Here is a 27,789-nt window from a genome sequence, read left to right as displayed (position 1 = left end):
CACCGTCTTCCAAAGCAGCTACTTTACTCCCAACTTAAGGATGGAAAACGGAACATCGGTGGACAGCAAAAGAGGTTTAAAGATGTTCTCAAAGCAAATCTAAAAAAATGTAACATGAGCATCGAGAAGTGGGAAGTCTTGGCCCATGAACCAAGAAAGGAGACGGCTTGAGTGCAAATGGAGGCGAACTCCCGATGGCTGTAATCATGCACTTGTGAGGGTCTCTACCAAACTCTATGTGAAGGCAGTGAGAGCAGCAAAGAAGCAATACTTTGCTGTCTCTATTCAGTCATCCCTTAACCGCCCAGCGGAACTTTATAAAGTTGTCCGGGGACTTTTACACTCTGGTCCCCAGGACGCAATAACACCATCAATTGCCCGCTGTAATGAGTTTGCGCGACACTTTCGTGATAAGATCATGAACATCCGCCGGGACCTTGACTCCATTATTGTAGCAGTTGATCCTAATGAGGTGTCCAGAGCACAGTCTTGTCCTGTTTTACTGGATGAGTTTCAGTTGGTACAGCTCGAGGATGTGGACAAGGTGCTTGGACAGGTGCGGGCGACCACTTCTGCTCTGGACCCTTGCCCCTCGTGGCTAATAAAAGCTAGCAGGAATGGAACAGCCGGCTGGGCCAAGGAGGTGATTAATGCCTCTTTACGAGAGGGAGTGGTCCCACCCTGCCTGAAACAGGCGGTGGTGAGACCGCTCCTAAAAAAACCCTCCTTGGACCCTGATAATTTGGACAACTATAGGCCGGTAGCAAATGTTCCATTCCTGGGCAAGGTCCTAGAGCGTGTGGTCGCTCGCCAACTCCAGGCTCTCTTGGATGAAACTGATTATCTGGACCCATTTCAATCGGACTTTCGGCCGGGGTTTGGTACAGAAACGGCCTTGGTCGCCCTGTATGATGACCTCTGTCGGGAGAAAGACAGAGGGAGTGTAACTCTGTTGGTTCTCCTTGATCTCTCAGCGGCGTTTGATACCATCGACCATGGTATCCTTCTGGAGCGACTTACAGATTTAGGAGTGGGAGGCACTGCTTGGCGGTGGCTCTGCTCCTATCTCGGGAATCGTCTCCAGAAGGTGATGCTGGGGGAACATTACTCGAGTCCCTGGGTACTCCAATATGGAGTCCCGCAGGGTTCAGTTCTGTCCCCCATGCTTTTCAATATCTATATGAAGCCGCTGGGTGAGGTCATCAGGAGTTTTGGAGTGCGCTTCCAGCAATATGCTGATGATACGCAGCTCTACTACTCCTTTTCATCTTCGTCAGGTGAGGCTGTTGATGTACTAGACCGCTGCCTGGCCGCGATAATGGGCTGGATGAGAGCTAATAAACTGAAACTCAATCCTGACAAGACTGAGATGCTGTTGGTTGGGGGGCCCTCTGCCCAGATGGATGATGTCAGACCTACCCTAGATGGGGTTACACTCCCCCTAAAGGAACAGGTCCGTAGTTTGGGGATCTTATTAGATCCTCTCCTGTCACTTGAGGCTCAGGTAGCCTCGGTGGCACGGAATGCATTCTACCAGCTTCGGCTGGTAGCCCAACTACGACCCTATCTGGACAGGGAGAATCTCGCCTCAGTTATCCATGCTATGGTAACCTCTAGATTGGACTACTGTAATGCACTCTACGTGGGGCTACCTGTGAAGACGGTTCGGAAACTTCAGCTAGTGCAAAATGCTGCGGCCAGAGTTCTCACTGGGACAAAGAAATTTGACCATATAACACCTGTCCTGGCGCAGCTGCACTGGCTACCGATTTGTTTCCGGGCCAGATTCAAAGTGTTGGTTCTTACCTATAAAGCCCTAAACGGCATCGGACCGCAATACCTGGTGGAACGCCTCTCTCGCTATGTACCTACCCGTTCACTACGCTCGACGTCGAAGGCCCTTCTCCGGGTCCCAACTCATAAAGAGGCCCGGAGATCAACAACTAGATCTAGGGCCTTCTCGGTGGTGGCCCCCGAACTATGGAATGCCCTCCCAGACGAGATACGCCTGGCGCCTTCTTTGTTATCTTTTCGGCGCCAGGTAAAAACCTACCTTTTCACCCAGGCTTTTTAAACATTTTAAATTTAATTTTAAACCTAATACGGATTTTAATTTATAAACTCAATGGCAATTCTATTTTGGATTTTTATCATGTTTAATGTTTTTATAATTGTATTATATTTTTCACACTTGCTCATATTTTAATTGTGATTTTATTTGTTGTACATCGCCCTGAGAGCTTTCTGCTATAGGGCGGTCTAGAAATGTAATTAAATAAATAAAAATGAACGTCCCAAATGGAGGTCGGCCATTATCAAAGGTGCCGTGGACTTTGAAGAAGCATGAATACAGGGCGAACAGGACAAACAAGCTAAGCGGAAGGCACATCAAGCAAATCCTCATCGCGACCATCTTCCATCTGGAAACCTATGTCCTCACTGTGGGAGGCTGTGTGGATCCAGAATTGGCCTCCACAGTCACTTACGGACCCACCGTTAAAGACCTTACCTTGGAAGACAATCTTACTCGGCGACAAGTGATCGCCAATGATGAAATGAATGACTTGGTATAAGGCAACTTCCTAAGTTTCCTATGTTATTTAATGTAAACCACAGAAAATGTTTTCTAAAAAAAGAAAAAGTGCTCCAAACAATCTCAGGTGACAAAAAAGATCCCAGTTTATTAGGATTCCTTTCCCTCCAAGATCTAGAGCGAGGGCAGGGAAACCTTTTCAGCTCCAGGGCCACATTTCCTCATGGGCAACCTCCCAGGGGCCGTGGCCCAGCGGTGGAGGAAATGGAGGCAAAAATGGGGGGCACGACAGGTGTGTTTCTTACCTTTGGTCCGTTGGCTGCATTTCAGCTACGCAAAAGCCAGAGAGTTTGACATGTACCTGCATCTCTCTGTCAAGAACGACTTGATTTTAACTTTGTGTGGCATTTTGAGATTTATTTTTGTTTTGCTTTTGAGTTCTGTTGGTCATTTCAATATCCTTCTACTTTATTTGATCGCCATGTTGTATCTTGTTTTTGAGATTCCTTTATATTGTATCTGACTTCGATATGTTATATGGTGTATTGATTTGAGGGTTCTCTCTTCTTTTCTTTTTTGGGGGGGTATTGATTTGTGTTTTTGTACATTTTGCTGTTCCTTTGTATGGTGCTGAACCTTTATTTTTTGCGATGTTTTGAGATTATGTTAGGTTGGATTTGATTTTTTTTGTCCATCGCGTTGAGATTCTTTGAACGTAAAGTGATGAAGGGATTAAATAAATAAACAAACAAACAAACAAACAAACAAACAAATAAATAAATAAATAAATAAATAAGAGCATCACAATTCATGGGCATATTCCAGCCAGGTAAAAGCACCTGAGGAGGAGAGCTCAGAGCAGGAGGGCGTTTGCAGAGTTTCTCCTGGGCAGAGGAGGTTTGACCTTCAGGAAGGGTAAGGGCTGGTAAGAGTTATGAGGGGCGGGGAGGGAGCCACATTCCCGCTTCTGATCTCAAGGGGAAGCTAAGCTTTCCATGCAGGAAAGGGCCACTTGGAATTTGGGAGGTTGGTTTCCCAAGGACTTCTTTTTTTTTTTTTACCAGATTCTGGAGGGTGGGGGGAAGGATGGACTAGATGCCCTCGGGATCTTTCCAATCCAGTTGCTACTATTTCCATATATCGATGTTCTCAGGATCCTCCTGTTCTTTGATGTTTATTGGGCATCCCTCCCCATTATATATAATGTTTCACGACCCAACTTTTTTATCTCAGTACATTGCAAATCCAAACTCCACCAAAACAAGCCAAATTCACATAATTTATTGCAGTTGGAGACTTTGGGAGTATTTTAGGGCAGAATAATTACAGCCTCTCTCCGGCTGAGAACCAGTACACACGGCAAATTAGCAGCTGAGTGTTAACAGCCACGTCCTCTATGGCGGGTGGTTCCTTCAGCCAGGCCCGGTCATGGCGTGTTTAAGATTGATTCTTGTGGGGGAGCTGCAATTTCCCACGAAAGGCATTCCTTCTTTGCATTACATTAGTGTTTCTTAACCTTTCGTCTTCCAACAAGCCTTTTAAGTTGAGACCTATCCCAGCCTGTGTCCGTGTTAGAATTGTTTTTAATATGTCTTTTAATATCTTTAACCCTTAAGATGTTTTTAAAGTTTTTTTTAATGTTTTTAACGTTGTTTTGTTTTAATGTATTTTAAGGACTTTTTATGATGTTTTAAAGTGTTTTTAGTGTTTCTGTTTGCTGCTCTGGGCTTCTGCTGGAAGGAAGGGTAAGGTATAAATAAATAAATAAAACCTGAATAATTCCTCTAGGAGTGGCAGCAGAAGCCTCCAAGCAGATATGAAATGTGAATGAGATGAAGAGAGCCACTGGGCGAGAAAAAGCGAGAGTGAAAGGAATATTTGTCAAGAATGTACCTCACAAGCCTGTCTGGGAAATCTGGGGAGGGATCATTTAAACTACGATAACTGTTGGTAGTGCAGAAAGCATGTTTTAAGTGCTTCAACTGTTTCTTACACCCTTCTCTTCCGTATGTTGGGTTGTGCCCGTAAGATTTATAGTTTCATTAACTTACAGCGTCCCTCACTTTACATGGGCCAGGGCAGGTAGGTTTGCTATTAACTTGCCCTCCCTGACACCAGCCCTTAAAGCTCCCATTTTACAGAGTGGGAAGCTGAGGCTGGGTGACTTAGCCAAGGGCTCCCAGCTTCTCTGCAGATGAGTTGGGATTTCCCCCCCTCTTCTGTGCTACATCAGGGCAGAGCCAGGCAATAGTTTTGTTTTGTTTTCCCCCAGAGAGCTGAGCTTGGTATTGTTACCTGTGGTAAGTTGATACACTCATCCCATCATGATTTCATTAAGTTTTACAGGTTTTTAAAAAGAAGTTTAGAAGAAATTGTTGGATCAGAGCTGGCAGTAAGGGCCTCCCCTCCGGAGAATTCTAGTCTGTCTCCAGCCCACAGTGTGGAATGGCTGATAGCTTCAGGCCTGTAGAAGCGAAGGCGATGCCTTCTGTAGTTTTATTTGGTGGGAAATGTGACAGGCTCACATCTGACTCTGTATATAATCGATGTTAGAAAGTTCTTGCTGAGGAGAAGAGTGCGCTCAGCAGGTCTGGCGTTTGCAGGAGACTGACTGCTGTGAAAAGAAGTATTAAAATTACAGGATTCGCAAGTGGACGCTTTCAGCATTTGCAGAAGGGGCTGCTGTAATAGGCTTATTCTAAATGTTGCCTGGCGCCTCCCCCCCCCCCCCCCCCAGTCTCTGTGTCCCAGCACACCTTGTGTGAGCCACGGCAGGGAGAATGGCAATAGCTCCGTGGTGGAGCCAGGCCTTGCATGCAAGGCTCATGTCCAGGCTCAGTCCCTGGGCTGCCTGCCCAGCGCATGAGTAGCAGGGCGCAGAAAGGCTATCTGCATGAGAGGCTGCAGAGCCGTTGCCAGTTGAGCGGACAACACAGGGTTGGATAGACATACTGGGCATACGGGTTTTTATGATTTATTTGTGTTTGTTTTGCGTGGCCTTTTTTACTTGGGGCAAATCTACTAGCATCTTCAATTTGGGCTCAAGAGGAGCCCCTTTCAGACCTCCTGTACATGCACAATTAGTGTGCGTGGGGGGGGGGGATTGTGCTGCGGACCCTCCCCCCAAATCTGTACACTGTCGCCACTCAGGTCTGAAACGTCTTGTACGGATTCAGCTGTGGGCAACTAGGGCCCCTTCCTGAGCTTTTGGCTTTACGCTCCAAGTTTGGATGTGGGGACGGTGCAGTGCACATCGCTGAGGGAAAGAGAGGCCCAGGGATGATCCCTTCTCCTCTCATGCCAATTGTACACCTGGAGGACACCTGATCAGGGCAAAGAACATGGGAGGAGCCAGTTGTGGGAATGGTCCAATGGGAACGAAGCCTACGAGTTGTTGTGCCACCTTAAGCTTGCTAAAGGTTCGGAAGGCAACAACAGAAAGTGGCTAGCATCCAAACCAGGAAAAAATAGAGGGCAAAAGCCAAGATGCTAGAAAAATAGAAATTTATTGTGTGTTCAAACCCGATGCGTTTCAGCCTCTAGGTTTTTAGGCCTTCATCAGGGGATTGCAGGCTATCGAGAAGTTCAAATGAGCAGACTGCTTACAACAATATAAACGCCTCCATTTGAACTTCTCGATAGCCTGCATTCCCCTGATGAAGGCCTAAAAACCTAGAGGCTGAAACGCGTCGGGTTTGAACACACAATAAATTTCTATTTTTCTAGCATCTTGGCTTTTGCCCTCTATTTTTAAAGGTTCAGAAGGGCCATCACTCAGTGGTGTAGTATGTGCTTGCATGCAAAAGGTTCCCGGTTCAGTCCCCACTGTCTAATATTTCAGGGGAGGAAATTCCACAGGGTAGGTGCCACCACACTGAAGGTCCATTTCCTATGTTGTGTGAATGGACCTCCTGATAAGACGGTATCTGCAGGAGATCAACTGGGTATATAAGGGGTAAGATGGTCTTTCAGGTATCCTGGTCCCAAGCTGTATAGGGATTTCTACACCAGAACCAGAGCCTTGAACATGGCCTGGTAGCAGATGGGCAGCCAGTGCAATCCTTTCAGCAGCGGAGTGACATGTTGGCCATACCCTGCCCCAGTGAGCAGTCTCACAACTTCATTTTGCACCAGCTGCAGCTTCCGGACCAACCTCAAGGGCAGCCCCACATAGAGCACATTACAGTAATCCAGCCTGGAGGTTACCAGTGCATAGACAACAGTGGTTAGGCTATCCCGAACCAGAAACGGCCGCAGCTGTCTTACCAGCTGAAGCTGGTAAAAGGCACTCCTACCCACGGAGGTCATCTGGGCCTCTAGCGACAAAGATGGATCCAGGAGCACCCCCAGACTATGGACCTGCTCTTTCAGAGGGAGTACGACCCCATTCAAAGCAGGCAACTGACCAATAATGCAGGTTCATGAAGCACCTACCCACAGCACCTTCGTCTTGCTAGGATTCAGACTCAGTTTACTGGCCCTCATCCAGCCCACCACCAAGTCCAGGCAGCAGTCCAGAGCTGTACAGCCTTACATAGAGCACGTTACAGTAATCCAGCCTGGAGGTTACTAGTGTGTGGACAGCTTTTGTTCTTTCAAAATATTCCAGGTGCTTCACGTGATGTAATCCTTACAGTAGCCTTGTAAAATGTACAAAAGCCAGTGAGGGGACATTTCAACCCTCTGGAACACTCTGTAAAGTGGCCATCCTTAAACAAAGGAATTTCAAGGGGGCCCTGTAGCATGAAGCCACTGAGTCACGTTTCATCAGGAGGTTCAATGCTGTCTCTTGTGGACTAAACCGCCCAGAGAACTTTGGTTATGGGGCGCTATACAAATGTAATAGATGGATAGATGGATGGATGGATGGATGGATGGATGGATGGATGGATGGATGGATGGATGGATGGATGGATGGATGGATGGATGGATGGATTAGTTAGATAGATAGATAGATAGATAGATAGATAGATAGATAGATAGATAGATAGATAGATAGATAGATAGATAGATAGATAGATAGATAGATAGATAGATAGATAGATAGATAGATAGATAGATAGATAGATAACCAAGGATTCTTATCTTCCTATATATATGTCCAATGTAATATGTATTATCAGTGCCTGTATTGTCAACAACTGTTTTTGTGAATGACCACTGTTAATAATGCCATTATCACCGCCTGTACTTCTCTGCATTTCCTTTCCTGTTGACCATACTGTTAACAGTCCCCCCCCCAATGCACCCAAAATTCACATCACATATGAAGCAGGACATCCTGCTTTGTCACCCAGCCTCTTAGCCATTGAGCTTCGCCACCATTATTATTGAGAATAAAGGAAAGGCTGTTTTTCACCTCCATGAGAGAGATTTTCCTTTTGCAGTGTTTGAAAGTCCTAACACGAAGGGCTTCAGACTCCCTTGCGTCTGCCCCCCCCCCAAATTGCCTGGCCACAGATGCCTCCTCTGATCCCGGCGATCGACCACTGGACTCTGTGCAAGTTCATTAGAGCTCTGCTATCATCTGCTCATTAATTTATTTTTGCATTTTGCCATTGTGTGGAGAGAGAGATCGATAACTCAGCGGAGCATCAGAGTTATTAATTCGCAAACAAACTGTGCCGGGGCTGATGAGAAATGGGAGGAATGTCAATTTTCTGTGCTGGCGTTATGACAGGTGGCCTTCAAGGAGGGTTTGTTTAGCAACTCAAGGCCACCAGAGACAACTTACTCTTTCGCTGGAGAAGCAGGAAGAAGCTGTAGTTGTAGCGTAAAGAAAGGGAGAGGGAATGGGGGATAGTTTTGGTTGGTTGTTGCAGAGAGGAGGGGGAGAGGAACAGAAGAGAGGCAGCTGCTGCACACCAAGTCAGACCACCCGTCCATCTAGCTCAATATTCTCTTCACTGACTGGCAGCAGCTCTCAAAAGTTTCAGATGGGGGACATGCCCTACCCAGAGACATTAGGGATTGAACCTTCTGCATGCAAAGGGTGTGTTCCACCTCTGAACTCTGGCTTTTTTCCTAATGGAATTGGAACCAAGTCATGATGTATCCAGGAGAGAAAAGATCTCTGGCCTGCTCTCCTGAGTGGCCTTCCCTACCTGCCATCCAGAGCTGGGCACAGAGGGCAGGAATTGGGGTTAGTTTTGGGAGCTGGGGGCTCCTGGTGGTGTTGTCTCATGATGCCCCCCAGTGGTCCAGTCCTGCACAGAAATGCAGAAGTGGCCTGAGTGGAATTACTGAAGGAGTTTGGGGGAAATAAAGCCTTGGTGGTTGTCTTCAGTCAGTCAGTGCTCTTTTGTTTAGAAAGGAAGGAAGGAAGAACACCTTTAAATGTTTTATGAGGACTGAGTGATGGTTGTTCTCCAGGGGTAGCCAAAGTGGTGCCCTCTGGGTGACATTGGACGTCGCCTAGAGTGGCCATTGGCCAGATAGGTGACTTATACATTATTATTATTATTATTATTATTATTATTATTATTATTATTATTATTATTATTATTATTATTATTACTATTATTTGACTTCCATCAGGATGATCCCATTGGTCAGGGATGATGGGAGTTGTAGACCAGCCACGTCAGCTGCCCCCTGACCTGCGCAGTGAATTCTTCTCCAGGTGTCTCCCACTGAGCTTGCCAAAAATTATTTAAAGACACTTTGGTAAAGCCGATGATCAGCTAGAGAGTTCAAAACTAAGGTCAGACAAGATTGCCTTGCGAGCAAATAGGCTTCAGAGTCTGATTTCATCTAGCAAGTCCTGCTCTTTGGGGAACGGCTGCGGCTCAGGGGTTGAGCGCCTGCTTTGCATTCAAGGTTCAATCCTCTCTGGCATCTCCAGGTAGGGCTGGGAGAAACCCCACTCTGGAACCCCAGAGAGCTGCTGCCAGTCAGTGTAGGTAATACTGAGCCAGCTGGACTAATGGTCTGACTTGGTATAAGGCGGCTTCCTGGGTACTTTAATTTCTGGTAGTGTTGTCTGAGGAAACTGCAACAGTCCTGGTCTGTAACTGAGCAGAACAGGGACAGCGGAGGCGATTTCAAATTAGTGGAAATGAAATTCAACAGCAGGAGTCTCTTGCTCAAAGAGGAAGAGGCTGCACATCTGGGACTGAACTGTCAGTACGCTCACCTCGCCTCTTACCCTGGAGTCTGTGCATGTGCATCTCCAGTGTGTGTCAGAATGGTTATAATTACTCAGCAGTGAAGGACATGCCATCTTTTCATGCTCAGAGGACCCCCTTCTCTTGATTACACCATCTTTAAGAGCTGAGCTCTGATGTACAAAATAGTTTCTGGAGCTCTGCTCCAGCTCAAATTTAAACCTTCTCGAGTAATATCCACACATCCCTCTTCTAATTTAATGAAGATACTGCACTAGAATCAAATTCTTAATCTAATGTTCTTTAACGTGGCAGGCAGCAGCCCAAGGTGTTGAGGCTGACATTGCAAATGAATGGCTTGCTCTTTCCAACCTTCCTCATTAATTTTCAGATTTGGACAGATGCTAAGTCTGAAGTCCTGATGAAATTTGATGACATTTCCCCCCAAAATTGGACACACTTGCTGCTGTACGAGCATCCATAATGAAAACAAAGGGGCATCTGAGTGGCTGTTCTGTCTCTTTTGGTTGCTCAGCTAAGGAGAAATGAAGATAAAAAGAACAGGAGACCATTTTCCCCCTGCTGCTGTCTTTGCTCATTTGATCCTAGCACAATGCAAGTTCATCATCTTCCCACCAGATGGAAGTGAGCTGTTGCCTCCTTGGACAGCCCAGTTCACAGGTTTGATTGCACTGTTATTCCCTGGACAGTTGGCCGCCTCTTCTCCACACTGTGCTGTTTCCAGAACAACACTTGACTCAGTATGTAGAACATATAACTGGCAAGGCTAAAGCAGGCCCAGTCTTAGGGGCAGGCAAGCTGGGCAGTCGCCCAGGGCACTCAGCTGAGGGAGGTGCCTAGCTGAGCTCAGCGGCTGCGTTTTTAAAGTAACGTCTGCAGGGAGCTGGATGGCGGGAGAGAGGCAGAGTCTGCCACCTTTTTTCCACGGTTCTACAGGTTGTTTGGGTACCAACTACAAAAATGATGTTCCTTCAATTAGTGAGAATTCTCACATGTAATCCCTGCATACAATAATTCTCGTATGTGGTCCCTAGCAGCAGATCCCCAAAACCTTCTGATCACGGGGTGTTGGTGGTGCCAAAAGCACTCCTCGTCCAGGGCCCTCTTCATCCTAGGGCTAGAGCCTCCATTTTCAATCTCAGCAGCAGCCTGATGTTCAGCTTAGCAGTTTAGGATTTGCTGTTGGCATTTTGCCACATCCCAAGTTTGCAATGTACCATGTGACGACTCTCATCCAGCTCTTAAGAAATGCAGGAGGAATCTCTCTCTTCTTTTTAGCCTTATGGTGGTGCAACTCTCCTGTTTCAGTGAGAGGATCTGGCAGAAGCAAAGCAGTAATGAGATTCAAAGCAGTCTTGGTAATAAACCAGGGAACAACAAATTGAAATTAATCAAGGCCAACTGTGAAGTATTTTTCTTTCCTGTGTGTAAGAAGCATGTATAAGATTAAAGTGAATTGGCCACCTCAGAAAGCGCCTTGAGGTTTGTACAAGATAAAAAGCTGAAAAAGAGCCAGCAATGTGATGCTGCAGCACACAAGTCCAATTCCTTTTTAGGGTACAATTCATCAGGAAATTCTCTCCTGCTGTGTTCTTTTGCAACTCCCATTCATTTCAGTGGGCCTTGAGCAGAAGAACTACTCAAGGAAATCTGTCATTGGTTACATCAACAAAAACATTGTTTCTAAAACTTGGGAAGTAAATTTGCCATCTCTTTTAGGACTGGTAGGAAATAGTTTGAAACCCTTTGTTCTGTTCTAGGCATCTTTTGTGGGAAAGGATTCAGAGGTGCACTGCAAAAGGAGTGGCAACCAGCTCTCCAGTCACTCTCTTTTCTACATCATTGTGCAAAAAAAAATCCAGCCCAAAAAAGAAACAAGCACATGGTTTATATATACAAATAGGACACAGAATTATAAAATCGCAAATTAATTAAAAAAAACCAAATAAACTCAAACAGCAGTGTGAGGAGTTACAGAATGCTGACTGACTGTTGTGGGAATCAGAGAATCAGGAAGGGGAGGAGGGATGGAATAGAGTATCCTGGCAAAGGGCATAGCTGACTGGCTGGAACCCTGAACAGGAGCTCTCTAAACTGCAACATTTGTTAAGAGTTCCCACTTGTAAGGCCTAGCTCTCATCTGTTTTTGGAAACTTACAACTGACGGTGTCTAAATCTTTCCTTCTTCAGGAAAGGTGTACCACACCTGTGGGGTGATGACTGAGAACGACACTTGGGTGTTGTTTGTTTGTTTTGTCATCAGATCTTAAGGAGTCGGGGCCTTCCTGCTGTAAAAATATGTGCCCAAAGGCATAGGGGATCTAGACTTGTAGCGCGGGTGAGGTAGGCTTGTAGGAAGTCCGCTCCAAATCTCTGACTCTACTCTTAAGTAGAGCTTAGAGTAAAGCTGTTAATTTACTTGGTCTTCCTTGCTCTGGCCTCATTGGTAGATGTGCAAAAAGAGTGTCCCGACCCACACTCAGTAGCTCAAGTAATCCGCCGCAGATCTCCAGTCGTCACTTGTTTGCATCCCCCACATTTGGTCAGCAGGAACAAGAGTGTCACTTTGCATCTCTCCAGAGACTTGGGGAGTCTGCCTTTGTCACGCTTGTGGGGCAGCTCCGGTTTCTGGGCTAAGGAGAACAAGGTGACAGTGGAGGAAGTAACATGGACTGTCTATCCAGGACGTGAGCAGAGGCTGGCCTTTTGCTGCAGATCGCAGCTGATGGAGAGAAGTGGTGGTGATACGATACTCATGTGCGCGAGGCCAACACTTGATGGCTGAGCTTTCAGTCATGCAGATAAAAGGCTGTGCATTTTCCTCAAGCAGCTGCTCTAGGCCAGACAAGTGGCTGTCAAGGGCTCTCCAAGTGGCCATTATCTCCACGGGGCCCCTGAGCCCTGGGCTTAGAGTGCAGAACTTTATGGTGCACAGCCTCCCACCTAGGGGCACCATGCAGCTGAGATGGAGGTTAAGGCTTTCAAAGAGGCACTTCAACCCAACAGAAGAGAATCCCGTAGCCCTGTGGTCACAGAACAATGGGTTCGATTCCCCTCGTGAATAGATCAAGCACCAAGAGGATTGAACTTTTCTTGCAAAGGCAGCAACAGGAGATGGGAGAACCATGGGAAGCTGCCTTGCCCTAGCTCAGACCAGTACAGTTTACTGTCACTGGCAGCGGCTCTTCAGGGTGTCAGGCGGTGGGAGGCCTCTCATGCATCACCTGCTGGCTGACCCTTTTTGTCAGCCGCAGCTGGGGCTTCGTGGCCATGGGGCAGTGGAATCTGCTCCAGGTTTTAGCCCAGACTTTCAAGGAGCTGTCTAAACTAAAACCTGGAGTGAATTCCACTGCCCCACTGACATGAAGCCATCAGCTGCGACTGTTTTTAACGGAGTGTTTTTTCCTTAAACCATTAGGTGGATACTTTGCACATTCTCTGCCTGGGTGCCTTGTTCTCATTCTTCCACTCTAACAGAGGTTTAGAAAAAGAACAAGCTGCCAAGAGGGATTGGGGCTTCTCCCCACTTTGGATCTTCCAGTGACAAGTTGGGCAGCGGCCTGCTAGGGATGCCTCTGGTATAGAGAGGTACATAAAATTATGCATGGCATAGAGAGAAGGGACGGATAAATGTTTTTCTCCCTGTCTCATAACAGTAGAACTTGTGGACATCCAATGAAGCTGACAGGACAGACACAAGAAAGTCCTTCATCTTCACGCAGCTGATAGTTAAAACTATGGAATTTGCTCCCACCGGAGGCAGTGATGGCCTCCAACTTGGAGGGTTTTAGAACAGGATGAGACAAATTCATGGAGGATTAAGGCTATCAGCAGCTGCTCACCATAATAGCTATGCTCTGCCTCTACAGTTGGAATCATAGAGTCACAGAATAGTAGAGTTGGAAGGGGCCTATAAGGCCATCCAGTCCAACCCCCTGCTCAATGCAGGACTCCAAATCAAAGTATTCCCAACAGATAGCTGTCCAGCTGCCTCTTGAATGCCTCCAGTGTCGGAGAGCCCAGTACCTCTCTAGGTCATTGGCTCCATTGTCGTATGGCTCTAACAGTTAGGAAGTTTTTCCTGATGTCCAGTCGAAATCTGGCTTCCTGCAACTTGAGCCCATTATTCCGTGTCCCGCACTCTGGGACGAGAAGAGATCCTGGCCCTCCTCTATGTGATACCCTTTCATGTACTTGAAGAGTGCTATCATATCTCCCCTCAGTCTTCTCTTCTCCAGGCTAAACATGCCCAGTTCTGTCAGTCTCTCCTCATAGGGCTTTGTTTCCAGTCCCCTGAACATTCTTGTTGCCCTCCTCTGAACCCATTCCAGTTTGTTTGCATCCTTCTTGAAGTGCGGAGACCAGAACTGGACGCAGTATTCAAGATGAGGCCTAACCAGTGCTGAATAGAGGGGAACTAGTACTTCACACGAGGCGGTATGCTTCTGAATACTAGTTGCTGGAAGTTGCAGGAGGGGAGAGTGTTCTTGCACTTCGGTCCTGCGTGCAGGTTTCCCCTGGGCATCTGACCCTGGAGGCATTCAAGAGGCAGCTGGACAGCCATCTGTCGGGAATGCTTTGATTTGGATTCCTGCATTGCGCAGGGGGTTGGACTGGATGGCCTTATAGGCCCCTTCCAACTCTACTATTCTATGATTCTATGATCTGGTTGGCCACTGAAAGAACAGGATGCTGGACTAAGTAGGCAACTGGACCAATCCAGCTGCAGAACTCTTCTTAGAGGCCTACAGTTTAAGCTCTTGTCTGTCTTGTCTTCTCTGGATCCGTTCCACCTCTCTCCCCTGCTTTCCAAAAATCCCAACTCCCTGGTTGCTAAGAAAGGAATATGACTGTTGCACCTGAACAGGATGCCAGACTAGATGGGCCTCCTTTGGCCTGATCTAGCTGTAGAGCTCTGCTTATGGGAACCCAAATAGTGCCTCCCCTGAGACAGTTTTGTAGACGCAGAAATAGATGCACTGTAACCTCATCCCAGCTGGGACATTGGCTTCCCCTTACACAAAAGTAAAGGGCAACTTCAAGGGAAATGAAACCATCTTGTTTGCTCTGTTGGCTTGGATTTTTGCTGAGCTGAGATTCCTGTGTGCTGAAGGAAGGAGTTCTTGCCCAGGCAAAGTGCATCCAGCAAGGCCAAGCTGTAGGTGTTTACCCCCCCTTTTCCCTCTGGAACAAAATAAGCTCTTGAAGTCAACCTTTGCCAGAAGAGCCCTGAGTTTTATTGGACCCGTGGCAATTCCCCAAAGCAAGATGTGCTACTTTTACAGACCCCTGGACTGGGCAAGGCATTAGAAAGCAAGGAAGGCTCTTGCACAGGCCCACGGGGAGCTGGCTTTCCTCTGTTTGTATTTCGAGGACTCTCTGAAACAACCCTTTTTCCATCTCAACCTCAGTTCTGTTCTCAGGCTGGCTTGGCTCTGACTTCTGGCTACCCTTGAGGAGTCCATTTTGCCTCATTAAATCCTCTCACTTTCCACTACTGACACTGACTGGCCAAAGGACAAAAACTGATCTGGACCAGAGGGGAAATTGCCCTGGAAATAAGGATCTCTAGAGCATGTGTTGATCCTTCCAGGGAAGTGCTAGTCTGTTCCAATAAAGGTATACATGGTAGGTTCCCCATAAAGTAATCATCCTACCCCCCCCAAATAAAACACATTTGCCAGTAAATAAATCCCAGTCCTCATTGTGTAGCCTAAATTATTTCCTTCTTCCTCTGTGAAAAGGTCCTCCCCAATTGTCTCTGTGAAGAAATGCCATCTCAAGGCTAAATCAGACATGTGCTAATTGCAAGAAACCAAGTAACTTGCACAACAAAGGGGTATAAGGTATTAAACTTGCCCACCCCACCCTCATGACCCCAGTGCTTCACAAATTCCTCCACAACTCACTGCATTTTCACAATTAACATCAGGTCTAGTAGGATTAAGATGGGGAGGGAAGGAGGAGAAATTTGGTTAGATTTTTCACTTCCTGAGACAATTTGCAATCCTAAACTCAGCTATATATTGGTGAAAATATACAAAAATGCATTACATTAGGGGAAATTGCTGGGAAAATGTATATATTAGGCAGAGTTGCAACAAAAATGTGTGTATTCAGAGGAATGTGGAGTAATGCTGATGAATTTTTGTGAGGACTTTTTTTTTTGTTAAAAAAGTTGCAACCTGATGTGGAAATGTGGACTGAACGTATGACTAGAAAAATGAGAAATGGAAACAAAACAAAATGGTCCGATTCATCCATCCCTAGTTGTGAGTTTGGGCAAAAGGAAGGGGAGAGAGGTTACTGGGAGCCAGTCAGCACGGCAGAGGACAGTTTTTGGGAGGTTGAACAATGAGTTGCTATGAGGCCGCCAATGAGGGAGTGATGGAGAAGCCCAAAGCACAGTGAACCTCTGACATTTGCTCCCACAAGAGGCAGTGAGGCCACCAATTTGGATGGCCTTTAACAGAGGATGAGACAAATTCATGGAAGAGGATAAGGCTCTCAGTGGCTACTAGCCAGGTTGGCTGTGCCTCACCTACAATGTCGGGAGGTGGCTGGCCTCTGAATATCCGTTGTCTGGAATCACAAGCAGGGAGAGATCCTCTCACACTCGTGTCCTGCTTGCAGCCTTCCCATGGGGGCATCTGGTTGGTTGCTGTGAGAACAGGATGGGGCCCTCTTGGCCTGGTTCAGCAGCCAGCCACTTCTCTTCTTATGAGGCTGGTGCGGGAATATAATGAGCGTTTAGTGGGTGCTCCTTCCCCCTTTCATTTGGGAGGCTCTGAAGCGAGGAGGCATTGATTGGAAGAGACTGTTGAAAACTTGTAGCAGCCTTCTTAGGAGCAGGAATAAGGCAAGGAGTGATGTTGCTTCAAGCAGTAGCCTTGCTTTTTATACCAGTTTATTTAAAATCTCTAAGTGGTTTACATAATAATGTTCATTTAAAAAATAGCTGTAAAAGCAGACTTCTTTAAGACTGCTTCAAGTACTGGCCTAGATAGATGTGTGTTTATTCCTCTGCTCTGTCTTTCAAAATCCCTTGAGGGGGGGGGGGATTTCTAATGTGCTTTTTCTTGCGGGTCTTGGAGGCCTCTGGGTTTTTGCAGGGCACTCCTGTGGTTCTCCCAAGGAGTAAAGGCCAAACTTGTAAAGGCCTGAGAAGGTTATGGACGCTGATTTGGGGACTGATATCTTAGCTTGTTTTCTTCTTCTTGTAAATATTTTAAATCTTGGGATATATTTAGAGCTACATTTTGGCAGCTTGTGTTCAATGCAAGGGTGTCTGTGTGTGTTTAGAACTTCTTGGTTGATTGTGTACTTCTGGGTTTATAATAGTTCCAAGCCTTTGGGATCAGGGACATTTTTTTCTTTTTTAAAAAATAATAATAATTATAAAACACACTGGTCCGTTCTGCCAAAGCTGTGTAGTGTCGCAGTTACCAGTGAAAAGTGTGTGGTTAGAAGAATCCAGTTGCGGCCTCTGTTTTTGGGGCTGGAACAACATTTTGCCTGCCAAATTCTGCTGTGTTTGATATTGCGCAAAGTAGCAGGGGGGCATCAAAGGGGATGGTCTACTTTTATTTGTTTATATTAAGTCATTGTTTATCGCAACTCTTTCATCTGCAAAAGGTTTCTGAAGAGTCTTCTCATGAAAAACTACAGCACTGTAATTAAAACTCTTGTAAAGTATCAACAGTGAAATGGCATGCAAAGGAAATCAAAATCTGTTGTGCAAATACACAAACATACGCAACCAAGCCACATTAGCCAAACTTTTTCCAAAGCCCCACAGTTTATGAAGAGTCTTCACCAGCCTTCTTGATGCCATGAGTCAGCCAGTGTGGTGAACCCCCTGAAGCAAGGAGTTTCACAGTGAGCTCTTCCTCCTTGAAGACACAGTCTTCCTCCAAGGCAGACACAGTGGGACCTCTCCTGACAATCCATTGAAGGGCTCATAGGGACGCCCGCCTCCCCCCTCAGCCGAGAGACGCAGCCTTTTTAGGCTTCCGTTGGCCTTCCATAATGAGGGTGTTTCACTCTTGAACTATCTATCAATGAACTGCTTATCAAGGGATGGCAAACAGGCCTTTGCTAACTTTCTTCAATATTTGTGTTCCGCGGAGCAAGGACACATCACAGTCATTGGCAACTTTCTCTTCTCTGGGGCTTTGTAGCTCATGAACTTAGCCTGCCTCTTTCGAAACGGCACATTGGCCTTGTTACTTTCTTCCCCTCTCTGCTAATGTGTGCACTCTTGTGCCAGCATGACCTCCCTGCCGGATGGGGGTGCCTGTGTGGATTTATAAGGACTGGCCTTCTCTTTAGGTCTCGAGATTTTCTATCTGCCAAAGAAGACAGAGGCGGAGAGATCCCCAAGTAGACGCTAGGAAGGAGGAAGTGTGTGTGAGATCATAGCTTATCGGACAACAAACTTTCAGGTGAGAATAATTTTGCACATGCACAGAGAGGCAGATCTGTGCTTGGCTAATTTCTGCCCTTCTCTTAGGGCCTCATCCAGACTGGTGTTTTATTGTGGGTGTATATACGCCCAGAGAGAGCCAGTGTGGCATAGTGGTTAGAGTGTTGGACTACGACCTGGGAGACCAGGGTTCAAATCCCCACACAGTCATGAAGCTCACTGGGTGACCTTGGGCCAGTCACTGCCTCTCAGCCTCAGAGGAAGGCAATGGTAAACCAGCTCTGAATAGCGCTTACCATGAAAACCCCATTCATAGGGTCGCCATAAGTCAGGATCGACTGGAAGGCAGGCCATTGCCATTTTCCATATACACCCAGAGGCAGTCCAAGGTCCTCTGTCAAGGGGGTCTGGCAGAGGAAAGACAAAGAGTCCAGAGGCAAGGTAGGCAAGGTCTGGAGCTGGAAGGAAGAGGCCGTTCCAGCAGCTCTCTCACCCTGGCATTGAGGCTTTGAAGCAGCAGCTGGCAAAGCCCTACCAAGGGTGGTGTTGTAGCGTCTTAGAGGCATATGGAAGTCCTCCCCAGGAGAAGGGCCGTACTCATGGGGAGCCCTTTCTGTAAATGAGCTCTCATCCCGAGTGGATGGATCCTGGCCTGACTCTTGAGATGCCGAGAAGCTCGAGGATTGTTCTACCCTGGCTCATTCTGGACCGTGGGCACGGGCTGCTCCTGGATGACACTGGCTCCTGGGGGGCCCGGGTCCTCCTCAGAGCAGGAATCCTCCAGCGGGTGCATGACAAGGGACAGCTGATATGTGTGTGGCTACTGCTGCCTGAGAGAGAGAGGCAAGGGGGTGCAGGAGGATCATAGAATCATAGAATAGTAGAGTTGGAAGGGGCCTATAAGGCCATTAAGTCCAACCCCCTGCTCAATGCAGGAATCCAAGTCCAAAGCAAAATCCAGGAACTTTGAGGCTCTGGTGAGGGTTCCAAATGGGTCGCCTGGCAATGCTGGCGGGGAGACCTCGATACGTGCAGTGCGCCAGCCACCTGCCTTGAGGTCTAGCGTGTTGGGCTGTCTTACCCAAACCTGCTGCAGATTCCTTTAAGGCCTTCTGCTGCAATTGAATGAGATAATGTGAGCTCAACTGGTCCCCCACCTCACATGAATATCAGCAGCAGATTGTGTGAAAATGTGCCAGGCTCTCAGAGACAACTCAGTTTGCTTCAGGACTTGAAACTTGAGAGATTTCACATCCTGTAAGCCCAGCTCTGCTGCTGAAGCAAAACAGGTTTCTTGTGAAACCCGCAGTCTTGAATACAGCTCGCTTTTTCCAGAAGACAGGGAAAATTTTCTTTTGGGGGGTGGGGGATGCTGATAATGTGATTTATTCCTTCTCTGGGAAGCAAAAATCCCCACAGGAAGCTTTCTCTGTTTTCTGCAATGGTGACATTTTGCCCCTTCTACCTTCTCATAGTTTGTTCAACACATTTCCTTCCAGTCCGCTTCTCCGCCTAGTCCTAGAACAATGCTTAATATTATTACACTTCAGCAGCAGAAGCAGGTAATTTAAGCTCACATCTGCTTGCAATCTGGATGCAGGGAAGGGGCGCGCTGTGCCTCCCTTGCAACTTGCCTGTTCAAAGATAGCCCTCGATTTGCAAACTTGGAGGTGACAGTAAGGCTTTCTCGAGTACCTGACCTGCAGAGCGAAAAATGGGCCATGCTCACTTGGGTGTGTGTGTGGGTGACCCTATAAAGCATGCTGCAAGCAGGACTGCTGAAAGTGCTGCCCCCCCCCAGCTTACCACTGTGAAATGCTGCTCTGGGGACACTGTGTAGAGGTGTGGTTGCAGATGTACACACATAAACACACCCACCAGTACGGTCATGAACCAGCAGGTGGGTCATAATCCAGTCAGAAGATTTAAGAAGGCAACTCCGTGGACATTTGGGAGTCCGGTCCTTTGACCCTGGGCATTTGGAAGATTTTCTTCCGGCTGGGGAAAATAGTTGCAGGGAGACCTTTCATGCTTTGAGGCATATCTTGTATGCACACAGCTAGCTAGAAATTTTGTCCATGGGAGGGACTAAGTGCAATATCTTTAAAATATAGGACAGTTGTAAGAAGAATTTAAATTACATTCTAATAAAATAAGGGCCATTTCTTGTTGTAGAGATTTTGCACCTATTGGCTAGAGTGCTAGAAGGCTCAGAGTACAACTATTGTGTCAAGCAGCTGAGCAGGGAACAGTATCCGTCTTTATTCTAATATCTCCATAAGGCAAAGCCTACTAAGGAGGGTCTGGAGCGTGCCAGAGGGGAAGGGCACCCCCCCTCCAATTGGTTGGCCACTGTGAGAACAGGATGCTGGACTAGATGGGCCTCTGGCCTCATCCAGATATATTCTTATGCTCTTGGATCCTTTCCTACCGTCACGAGTTCTTATGTTCTTATGGACAGGGCTATCAATGGCTACTAGCCGTGATGGCTGTGCTGTGCCACCCTAGTCAGAGGCAGCATGCTTCTGAAAACCAGTTGCCGGAAGCCTCAGGAGGGGAGAGTGTTCTTGCACTCGGGTCCTGCTTGCGGGCTTCCCCCAGGCACCTGGTTGGCCACTGTGAGAAGAGGATGCTGGACTAGATGGGCCACTGGCCTGATCCAGCAGGCTCTTCTTATGAGTGGTCCTTCATGCAGGACCCAAATACCTTTTGGCCTTTGCATGATCGTCCTTTTCGGTCTCGTTCAAGAGCAGTCATGCCTGCGTACCCAGTTGATAACATTGCCATGTCCCCTTTCTGGAAGGATCAGGACTCGTCCCTTTTTGGAGAGGGGGAAAAGCCCCTGGGGGGGATGTATCTTCTCTGACTGACAGTTTCCCAGATCCAGATGATTCTCCATCCCCTTTGTTGCCGAGAAAGAATCTTCCATGTGCGTCAATTTGCAGTATGCACTCCAGGAATTTGGTGAACCTCCCCGAGGTTCCTTTTGAGACCTCGGCTGCAAGTAGATGGATTGCGAAGCACAGTGGAGCCATTGGGGGTGGGGGGAGAGAGAGATGCACTCTCTGTATTTGTGCTTGCTGCATCTTCTGTCAGGCAGCCCACAAGAGATGGCCCCACTGGGAGGAAGGACCAATACCTTGAGTCATCTGCAATAGCTGGGCAGGTTCTTCATCTCACTTGTTTTTGTGGCTCCTCTGAGTGAGAGGACAGATGTGGAGCAAACAGCTGGCTGTGGCTTTCCTTTAGGCTGGAACAATTTCTGCTAGACTGGGGAGGTGAGTCCCCCACTCTCCTCCCCCCAAATCCAACACTTGATTAAATCAGGAATAGGGAACCTGTGGCCCTCCAGATGTTGGTGGCTGGTTTGATTTTGCTGATGGGAGTCCAGCAATATGAGGAGGGCTACAGGCCCCACAACACTGGTTTAAACTAAGTAGGAAGGACCTCTCCTGGGACATACTGGTGAGGATCCACAGAATTGCTGACAGTTTCCATCCCCCTCCCCAAGCTCTGCATGCAACTGGGGGTAGGGAGCCAGGTCTCATGCTGGGGCCAGAATCACAGAGGAGGGAGCAAGCAAGTCAGGTCTGGTGTGCTGCCTGCCATGAAAAGCCAATAGCAACAGCAGCAAACTTAACTGGGTGGTGCAGTGCCAATTTATCCCACTTGCAATGCTCAGCTGTGCTATGAGTAGGGTTTTCTACAAGAGGTTTTCTCTGGTTTGCAGTGTTGTTTGCAGAGGTCAGCATTCAGCAGACATGGGGCAGTTTGCTGAACAAGGGAAGGGGGATCCCTCAGCTGGGGTTGAGAAAGGCACAGAGGCGGCTGCTCCTGCTCCATGCAGCACTGTGGCCCACTGAGCAGCCATGGGCAAGCATGATGCAGAAGTAAGAGCCGGGTTTCCTCTGCCAGCCTCCAGGGAAGGTCTTGCATCTCCCTCCCCCATCCTGTGGAACCTGGTAGTCAGTTTCCTGTTCACTCTTGTGAAACAACATTATTTTTTAAAAAAGGCCTGTAAGTTACAAAGAAAATGATGACCATACCATTCACAATCCATGCATCTTGGTTTTCTCTCACCCTACCACACTTGCCTTCCCTCCCCCCTTAAACTGAAGCATTTTTGCATGCTTTTCAATGCATTTCCACTTTTTTAAAGATCAAAAGGGCATCACAAGAATTTGAGAAGTGCATAATCCAATTAATAGCTGTGTTCTCTGTAAAGAAGTCCAGGACTGGTTAATGAGGTTGGGTTGTTTCAAAATGAGGACTCCATTCCTAGTCATGGAAGCTAAGAATGGAGATTCCACATTCGGAGACAGTCTACCTCTCGAGTGCCAGATGTTGGCAACAGAGACTTCTGTTTTCAGGGTTTCCTGTGTATGATCTGCTCAGTGGCATTCTGGTTGGCTAGCCTTGGTGATCAAGTGTTGGACGTGATCCACGGCAGTAACTTCTTGATCCTGTGAGACCTTGTGGTTGCAAAGAGACTTGTATTTCAAGGTTGGAAGGACAAACACCTTGGTCTGAAGATCTTACTGCCCTTTCTTCATTTGAACATATAATTGTCAATCTCGTTTGTATATCTGTTGTTAAAAAATTTTTTTAGCAAGATTTAATTAAAGAAAATCTCTATTTTGAGCATATGGACTGTTTATATTTATGTATGTTTGGATTAGGATTGGTGGATTATTTGCATTGTTAATGTGAGCTGATGTTATTTCTTTCTGTTATATTTGCCAAAACCTTTTTTTTAAAAAATGGACAGTAACTTCCAGTTCTAAGCAGGGTGATATTCTAACTTCCCTGGTTATGTGGCCTTCTGAGTGCCACCAGCAATAGACTTCTGGTTGTTGGTGGCAGAGAGAAGGTTCAGGGACGCAGATCTAACAGAGGAAGATACCTTGTATCAAGTCAGACCATAGGGTCCATCTAGCTCCATACTGTTTACACTGGCTGGCAGCTGCTCTCCAGGGTTTCAGGCAAGGAACCCTCCCAGCCCTTCCTGGAGATGCCTTTGGGGATTGAACCTGGGACCTTCTGCATGCAAAGCGGATGCTCTGCCACTGAGCCACAACCCTTCCCCGAGCAGTGAGTACTGTGACATTCATATTTCTGAAGGAGTGATGCGACATTAGAAGCAGCCCTGAATGTGACGAGGAAATGACAGATACAGCTGTTTCTGCTGCTGCTGCCCCAGCCTGGCTCGCTCTGTGCAATGGGGTGGTGAGGCAGGCAGGTGACTTTTCAGGTGTGCAATCCGTCAGCTGCCGCCAGAGAAGAAGACGTCCTTCTGGCACAAATCAGTTTTCTCTTCTCGCTCAGCTTGACAGCAACTTTTATCTTGCCTGCCAATAGAGCGAGATCAGGCACCTGGGGAAGGTATTTCTGACGCACGGAGATCTGGGCGATGTTTCCTGAGAGACTCGCTTGTCCTCTCATTTGGGTTTCGCTCTTCTGTCTCCTTGTCAATCATGGCACCACGTAAAACGCCTTCACCAACTCACCTGCTGTGACTCCCCCCCCTTCTGCCATAAACGATTCTTGTTGGCCCTTTCAGAGAGGACAGGCTGACAGGGCCAGTTACAGCTGCACAGGAGACTGAACAGTGGCACTTTGCACCCCGCTCCATCCTGTCCCAACCTGCACGCCCTCGGCACCCTCCCACAACCCCAGCACTGCTCCCCCAAGGACTCTTTCATCCAGGTCCTGCCACTGGTGTGAACCCCTCATGGCTGAGACACACAGAGCATTGCAGCCTGCGTTATGTGATCACCCCTCTCCAGCTGTTTGGGAGAAAATTTGGCCACTACATCTTTCTACCTCCAGGGAGAAAAGTTCCTTGAGGAAGGCAATTTTTAGTGGACAGACTGCCTACAGGTAAAGGGTTCTCCCTGCAGTTCAATTTTTTTAAAAAACCAACCTGTCAGGAAGACCTGTCTTTCCTGGCGTCCATGTCACATGACCCTTGGCCCTTGTAGTCACTTCTCATTCACTCTACTCTGGTAACTCATCCCTGACAACTTAGGCAGATGCTGTAAGAGTGGCCAAAGGGATTCATGCCTTTTGCTAGATTCCCCTGGCACTGTTAGATTATGTTAGATGTAATATTTATACCCTGCTTTACTATTAAAATAATACTCAAAGCAGCTTACAGTACAAAACAAAAATACAATAGAAAATACAGAATACAAATAACATTCAGGATACTAAAATTACGTATTCAGAGCAAAAATATGAAAGCAGGAACACACGCCGCTGTGGAGGATATCGTGACAAGGGAGAATATCATGGGGAATAAGGCTATCAGTGGCTGCTGTTCTATCTCCATGGTCAGAGGCAGGATGTTTCTGAATACCAGTTGCTGAAAACCGCAGGAGGGGAGAATGTTCTTGCGCTCAAGTCCTGCTTCCCACTGGAAGGATGCTGGACTATATGGGCCACAACTTATGGTGTTCCTCTTGCTATCTTCAGTGATCGTTTTCAGGGCAGATCTTGCATGTTCAAACCACTTCTGACATGCTTAGAATGCTCCTTCACTTCCTGAGTTTCCCCAACCCAGGTCTGCCCATTGCTGCATTTCTTCTCCACCACTGGCCAGTCCGATGCCTTCGAGGAGTTCACAAGCAAGGCCTGAGGTCTTCAGGCCCAGTTGTGTCATTTGCTCCTTTGACTGTTTGGCCCCTGTACAAAGTCGCGATTTGAGGCTTTTGCCCCTCGGTGGGATTCCTAGATGTAGCCATGGGAAAGAATGTCTTCTGTTCCTGGGAGATGTCCTTTTCTCATTTGGGGGAGGGGGCTGTTTGTTTATTTTGGCCCGTTCTATGCACATTCTCCAGTTCTCAGCCCCCTCCTCCACCCACACCCCTTGCCATATTCCCATTCCTAGTTTCTCTCTCACTGCAGCTTCAGCTCTGAAGAACATTTGTCTCTGTCCATGTGCGTCCCCCACTCTGTCCCGACTCCCCCCAGTAAGTCACCCCAGCTTGCCAAGATCTGCTCTGGGCAGTGGTGTCCCTGTTCAGTTTGGGTTTTCCACACTTGACATGTTGAGAGAAGGCAGCCAATCCCATGATAGAACCTGAGAATAACCGGGCATGAATTGGTTCCGCCAGAGAGAAGATCCTGCTCTTTTTTAAATTGATTTTAAAAAACAAAAGCAGAACTCCTCTTGGGAGATTAAGATTGATTCTGAAAATTTTGATGTAAGGAATAATTTGGGATATTAAAATCAATCCTATATATTAATTGATTTTTAAAAGCTGGGGTTGAGGAGAGGAAGAAGAGATGAATTAATGTTGTTGATGAAATTATTTTGCTGGTCCCTAGTGAGAGGAGAACCTCGACTCCCAATTGTGCCAGCAGCGAGAGAGGAGCAATTTAGTCAAGTGGGGGGGCACTCCTGGGATCTCTCTCATTTTGGGCTGGGGGCGGGAAAACATTCCATATCCTGCTTGCCACTGAGTTTTGCAGATCTCCCCATCTCTCCTTGGCCCTCCTCCCTGTCTCTCCCCCACCCCGGCTTTCTCTTGGCTTTCCACAGAAACCACTAAAGGAAAGGCAATCAGTTACTGATAACCAATCTCACAAGTGACCAGGACTTGGACATGTTGATTTGTAAGAGCGTGGGAAAAGGCCCAGACTGTTGGCAAACCCAGGTGAAAAATAATTTCACTGGGTTTGGGAGGAAGCAGACCATCTCTCTCTCTCTCTCTCTCTCTCTCTCTCCCCCCCCAGCATATGAAAAAACATTTAGAAGAGAGGCTGTTTTGAGTCTGACAGATCTGGCTCTTGGGACCCCCAAGAGTGTGTGGATGTCTGCATATGCACACACATACTTTTTTCTGAACTTACAGAAATAAAAGAGTTCAGGATGTAAGAGCCATGTGAGCCCTGACCTTTGGAACCAGTCTGAGCAATCTCAACAACTTGACCAGTACCATCAGAATATGGAACCCAGCTTTTCCAAGTAGAAGCCGTTGGCTTGTAGCAGAACATGAAATCACTCAGCAATGCTCATGGGTCACAGAGAGAAACATAGTTAACTTACAGGACTCACTCTCTCCTGATGTGGTGATGTCAGTAGCTCAGAAGTCCACAGGTACCTGGGAATACTGGCTTTGGTGGCTTCCTAGCGGGGAGGTAACGAGCGGGGTACTGCAGGGCCCAGAGCTCTTCCTCATTTTTATTAATGACTCGGATGAGGAGGTGCAGGGAATGTTTATCACATCTGCAGATGATACACAATTAGGAGGGATAGCTAATATCCTGGAAGACAGAAACAAAATTCAAAGGGATCTTGATAGGCTGGAGCATTGGGCTGAAAACAGCAGAATGAAATTTAACAGGGATAAGTGCAAAGTTCTACACCAAGGAAAAAGAAATGCATGTGAGAAGGGTCTTGGGATTGTCGTTGATCACAAGCTGAATATGAACCAACAGTGCAATGTGGCTGCAAAAAAGACAAAAGATATCTTAGGTTGCATTAACAGATGTATAGTTTACAAATCGTATTAGTTCCCCTCTATTCAGCACTTCTTGGCCTCATCTTGAGTACTGCATCCAGTTCTGGACACGGCACTTCAAGAAGGATGCAGACAAACTGGAACAGGTTCAGAGGAGGGCAACAAGGATGATCAGGGGACTGGAAACAAAGCCCTGTGAGGAGAGACTGAAAGAACTGGGCGTGTTTAGCCTGGAGAAGAGAAGACTGAGGGAAGATGTGATAGCACTCGTCAAGTCCTTGAAAAGTTGTCACACAGAGTAGGGCCGGGATCTCTGCTTGGTCATCCCAGAGTGGAGGACACGGAATAATGTGCTCAAGTTGCAGGAAGCCAGATGTAGGCTGAACATCAGGAAAAACTTTCTGTTAGAGCGGTACAACAGTGGCACCAATTACTTAGAGAGGTAGTGGGTTCTCCGACACTGGAGGCATTCAAGAGTCAGCAGAACAGCCACCTGTTGGGGATGCTTTAACTTGGATTCCTGCATTGAGCAGAGGGTTGGACTTGATGGCCTTATAGGCCCCTTCCAACTCTACTATTCTATGTTTCTATGATTCTAAGTAAAGATTGGCCTGCCCCCATCCCTGTGGCCATATGGATCTGCCAAGAATGTTTAGGCCTTGTTGACTCTGTGGGTCCACCATTCCAATCGTAGATGGTTTGCTTAATTTTAGTGACACAGACCTTTAAAAAGTCAATTAACAGTAAAAAATATTTGTGTGAATTAATCCTAAGTTTTTATTGATGTCTTAAAACATATAGTTGACTAGGAACTTGAACTTCATTTTTCTTACCCTGTGCTTTGGTACTCAGGGAGTTGCAAGAGTCTTACTTGGAGAATGAGATCCTTGATTTATTATGGTCCATTTGAGGCCAGGCAGATTCCTTGACCTCAATGCCTGAAATGGGCCATATTTAGGAGAAATGGTATTCTCTGCAGATGGTCGAAAGACAGATGTGCTAGGAAGCCATCTGAGATGAGATAAACTACACAGCTGTAGGAGAGGGCCAAGGGAGCTGGCCTACATTTGCACCCCCAGCCCGAATCCTCACAGCCCCAGCCTCTGTTTCACTGACTCAACTGGGTTTCTGGGCTTTTCAGCATTTCCAGATGCAATTCAGATAGGGAGGAAGCATCCGAAATCTTTGGGGGCCGTTCATTCCCAGAAAGTTTCCAGACCAGCTTTGCAGATGCTTCAA

At 47.1% G+C, this 27,789-nt stretch overlaps 1 protein-coding gene across 12 annotated transcripts in view; it reads left to right on the top strand.

Moving 5' to 3' along the window:
• Window positions 1-27,789, top strand: part of CNTFR (ciliary neurotrophic factor receptor) — a 545,676-nt gene that overhangs the window by 223,857 nt on the left and 294,030 nt on the right. For 5 of the 12 annotated variants that reach the window (XM_061613124.1, XM_061613098.1, XM_061613118.1 and 2 more), the window contains exon 1: window positions 17,850-18,104. The exons of 2 other annotated variants lie outside the window; for them this stretch is intronic. The gene's annotated coding sequence lies outside the window, so the exon portion shown is untranslated. Of the gene's footprint in view, window positions 1-17,849; window positions 18,105-27,789 lie in introns of those variants that run through there. 5 more of the 12 variants (XM_061613151.1, XM_061613132.1, XM_061613137.1 and 2 more) reach the window with 4 other exon arrangements.

The sequence above is a fragment of the Rhineura floridana genome, chromosome 1 (genome assembly GCF_030035675.1).
Source record: "Rhineura floridana isolate rRhiFlo1 chromosome 1, rRhiFlo1.hap2, whole genome shotgun sequence".
Taxonomy (NCBI): Eukaryota; Metazoa; Chordata; class Lepidosauria; order Squamata; family Rhineuridae; genus Rhineura; species Rhineura floridana.
The sequence above is the reverse complement of the archived record's forward strand: the minus strand, read 5'-3'. Positions and strand labels throughout refer to the sequence as shown.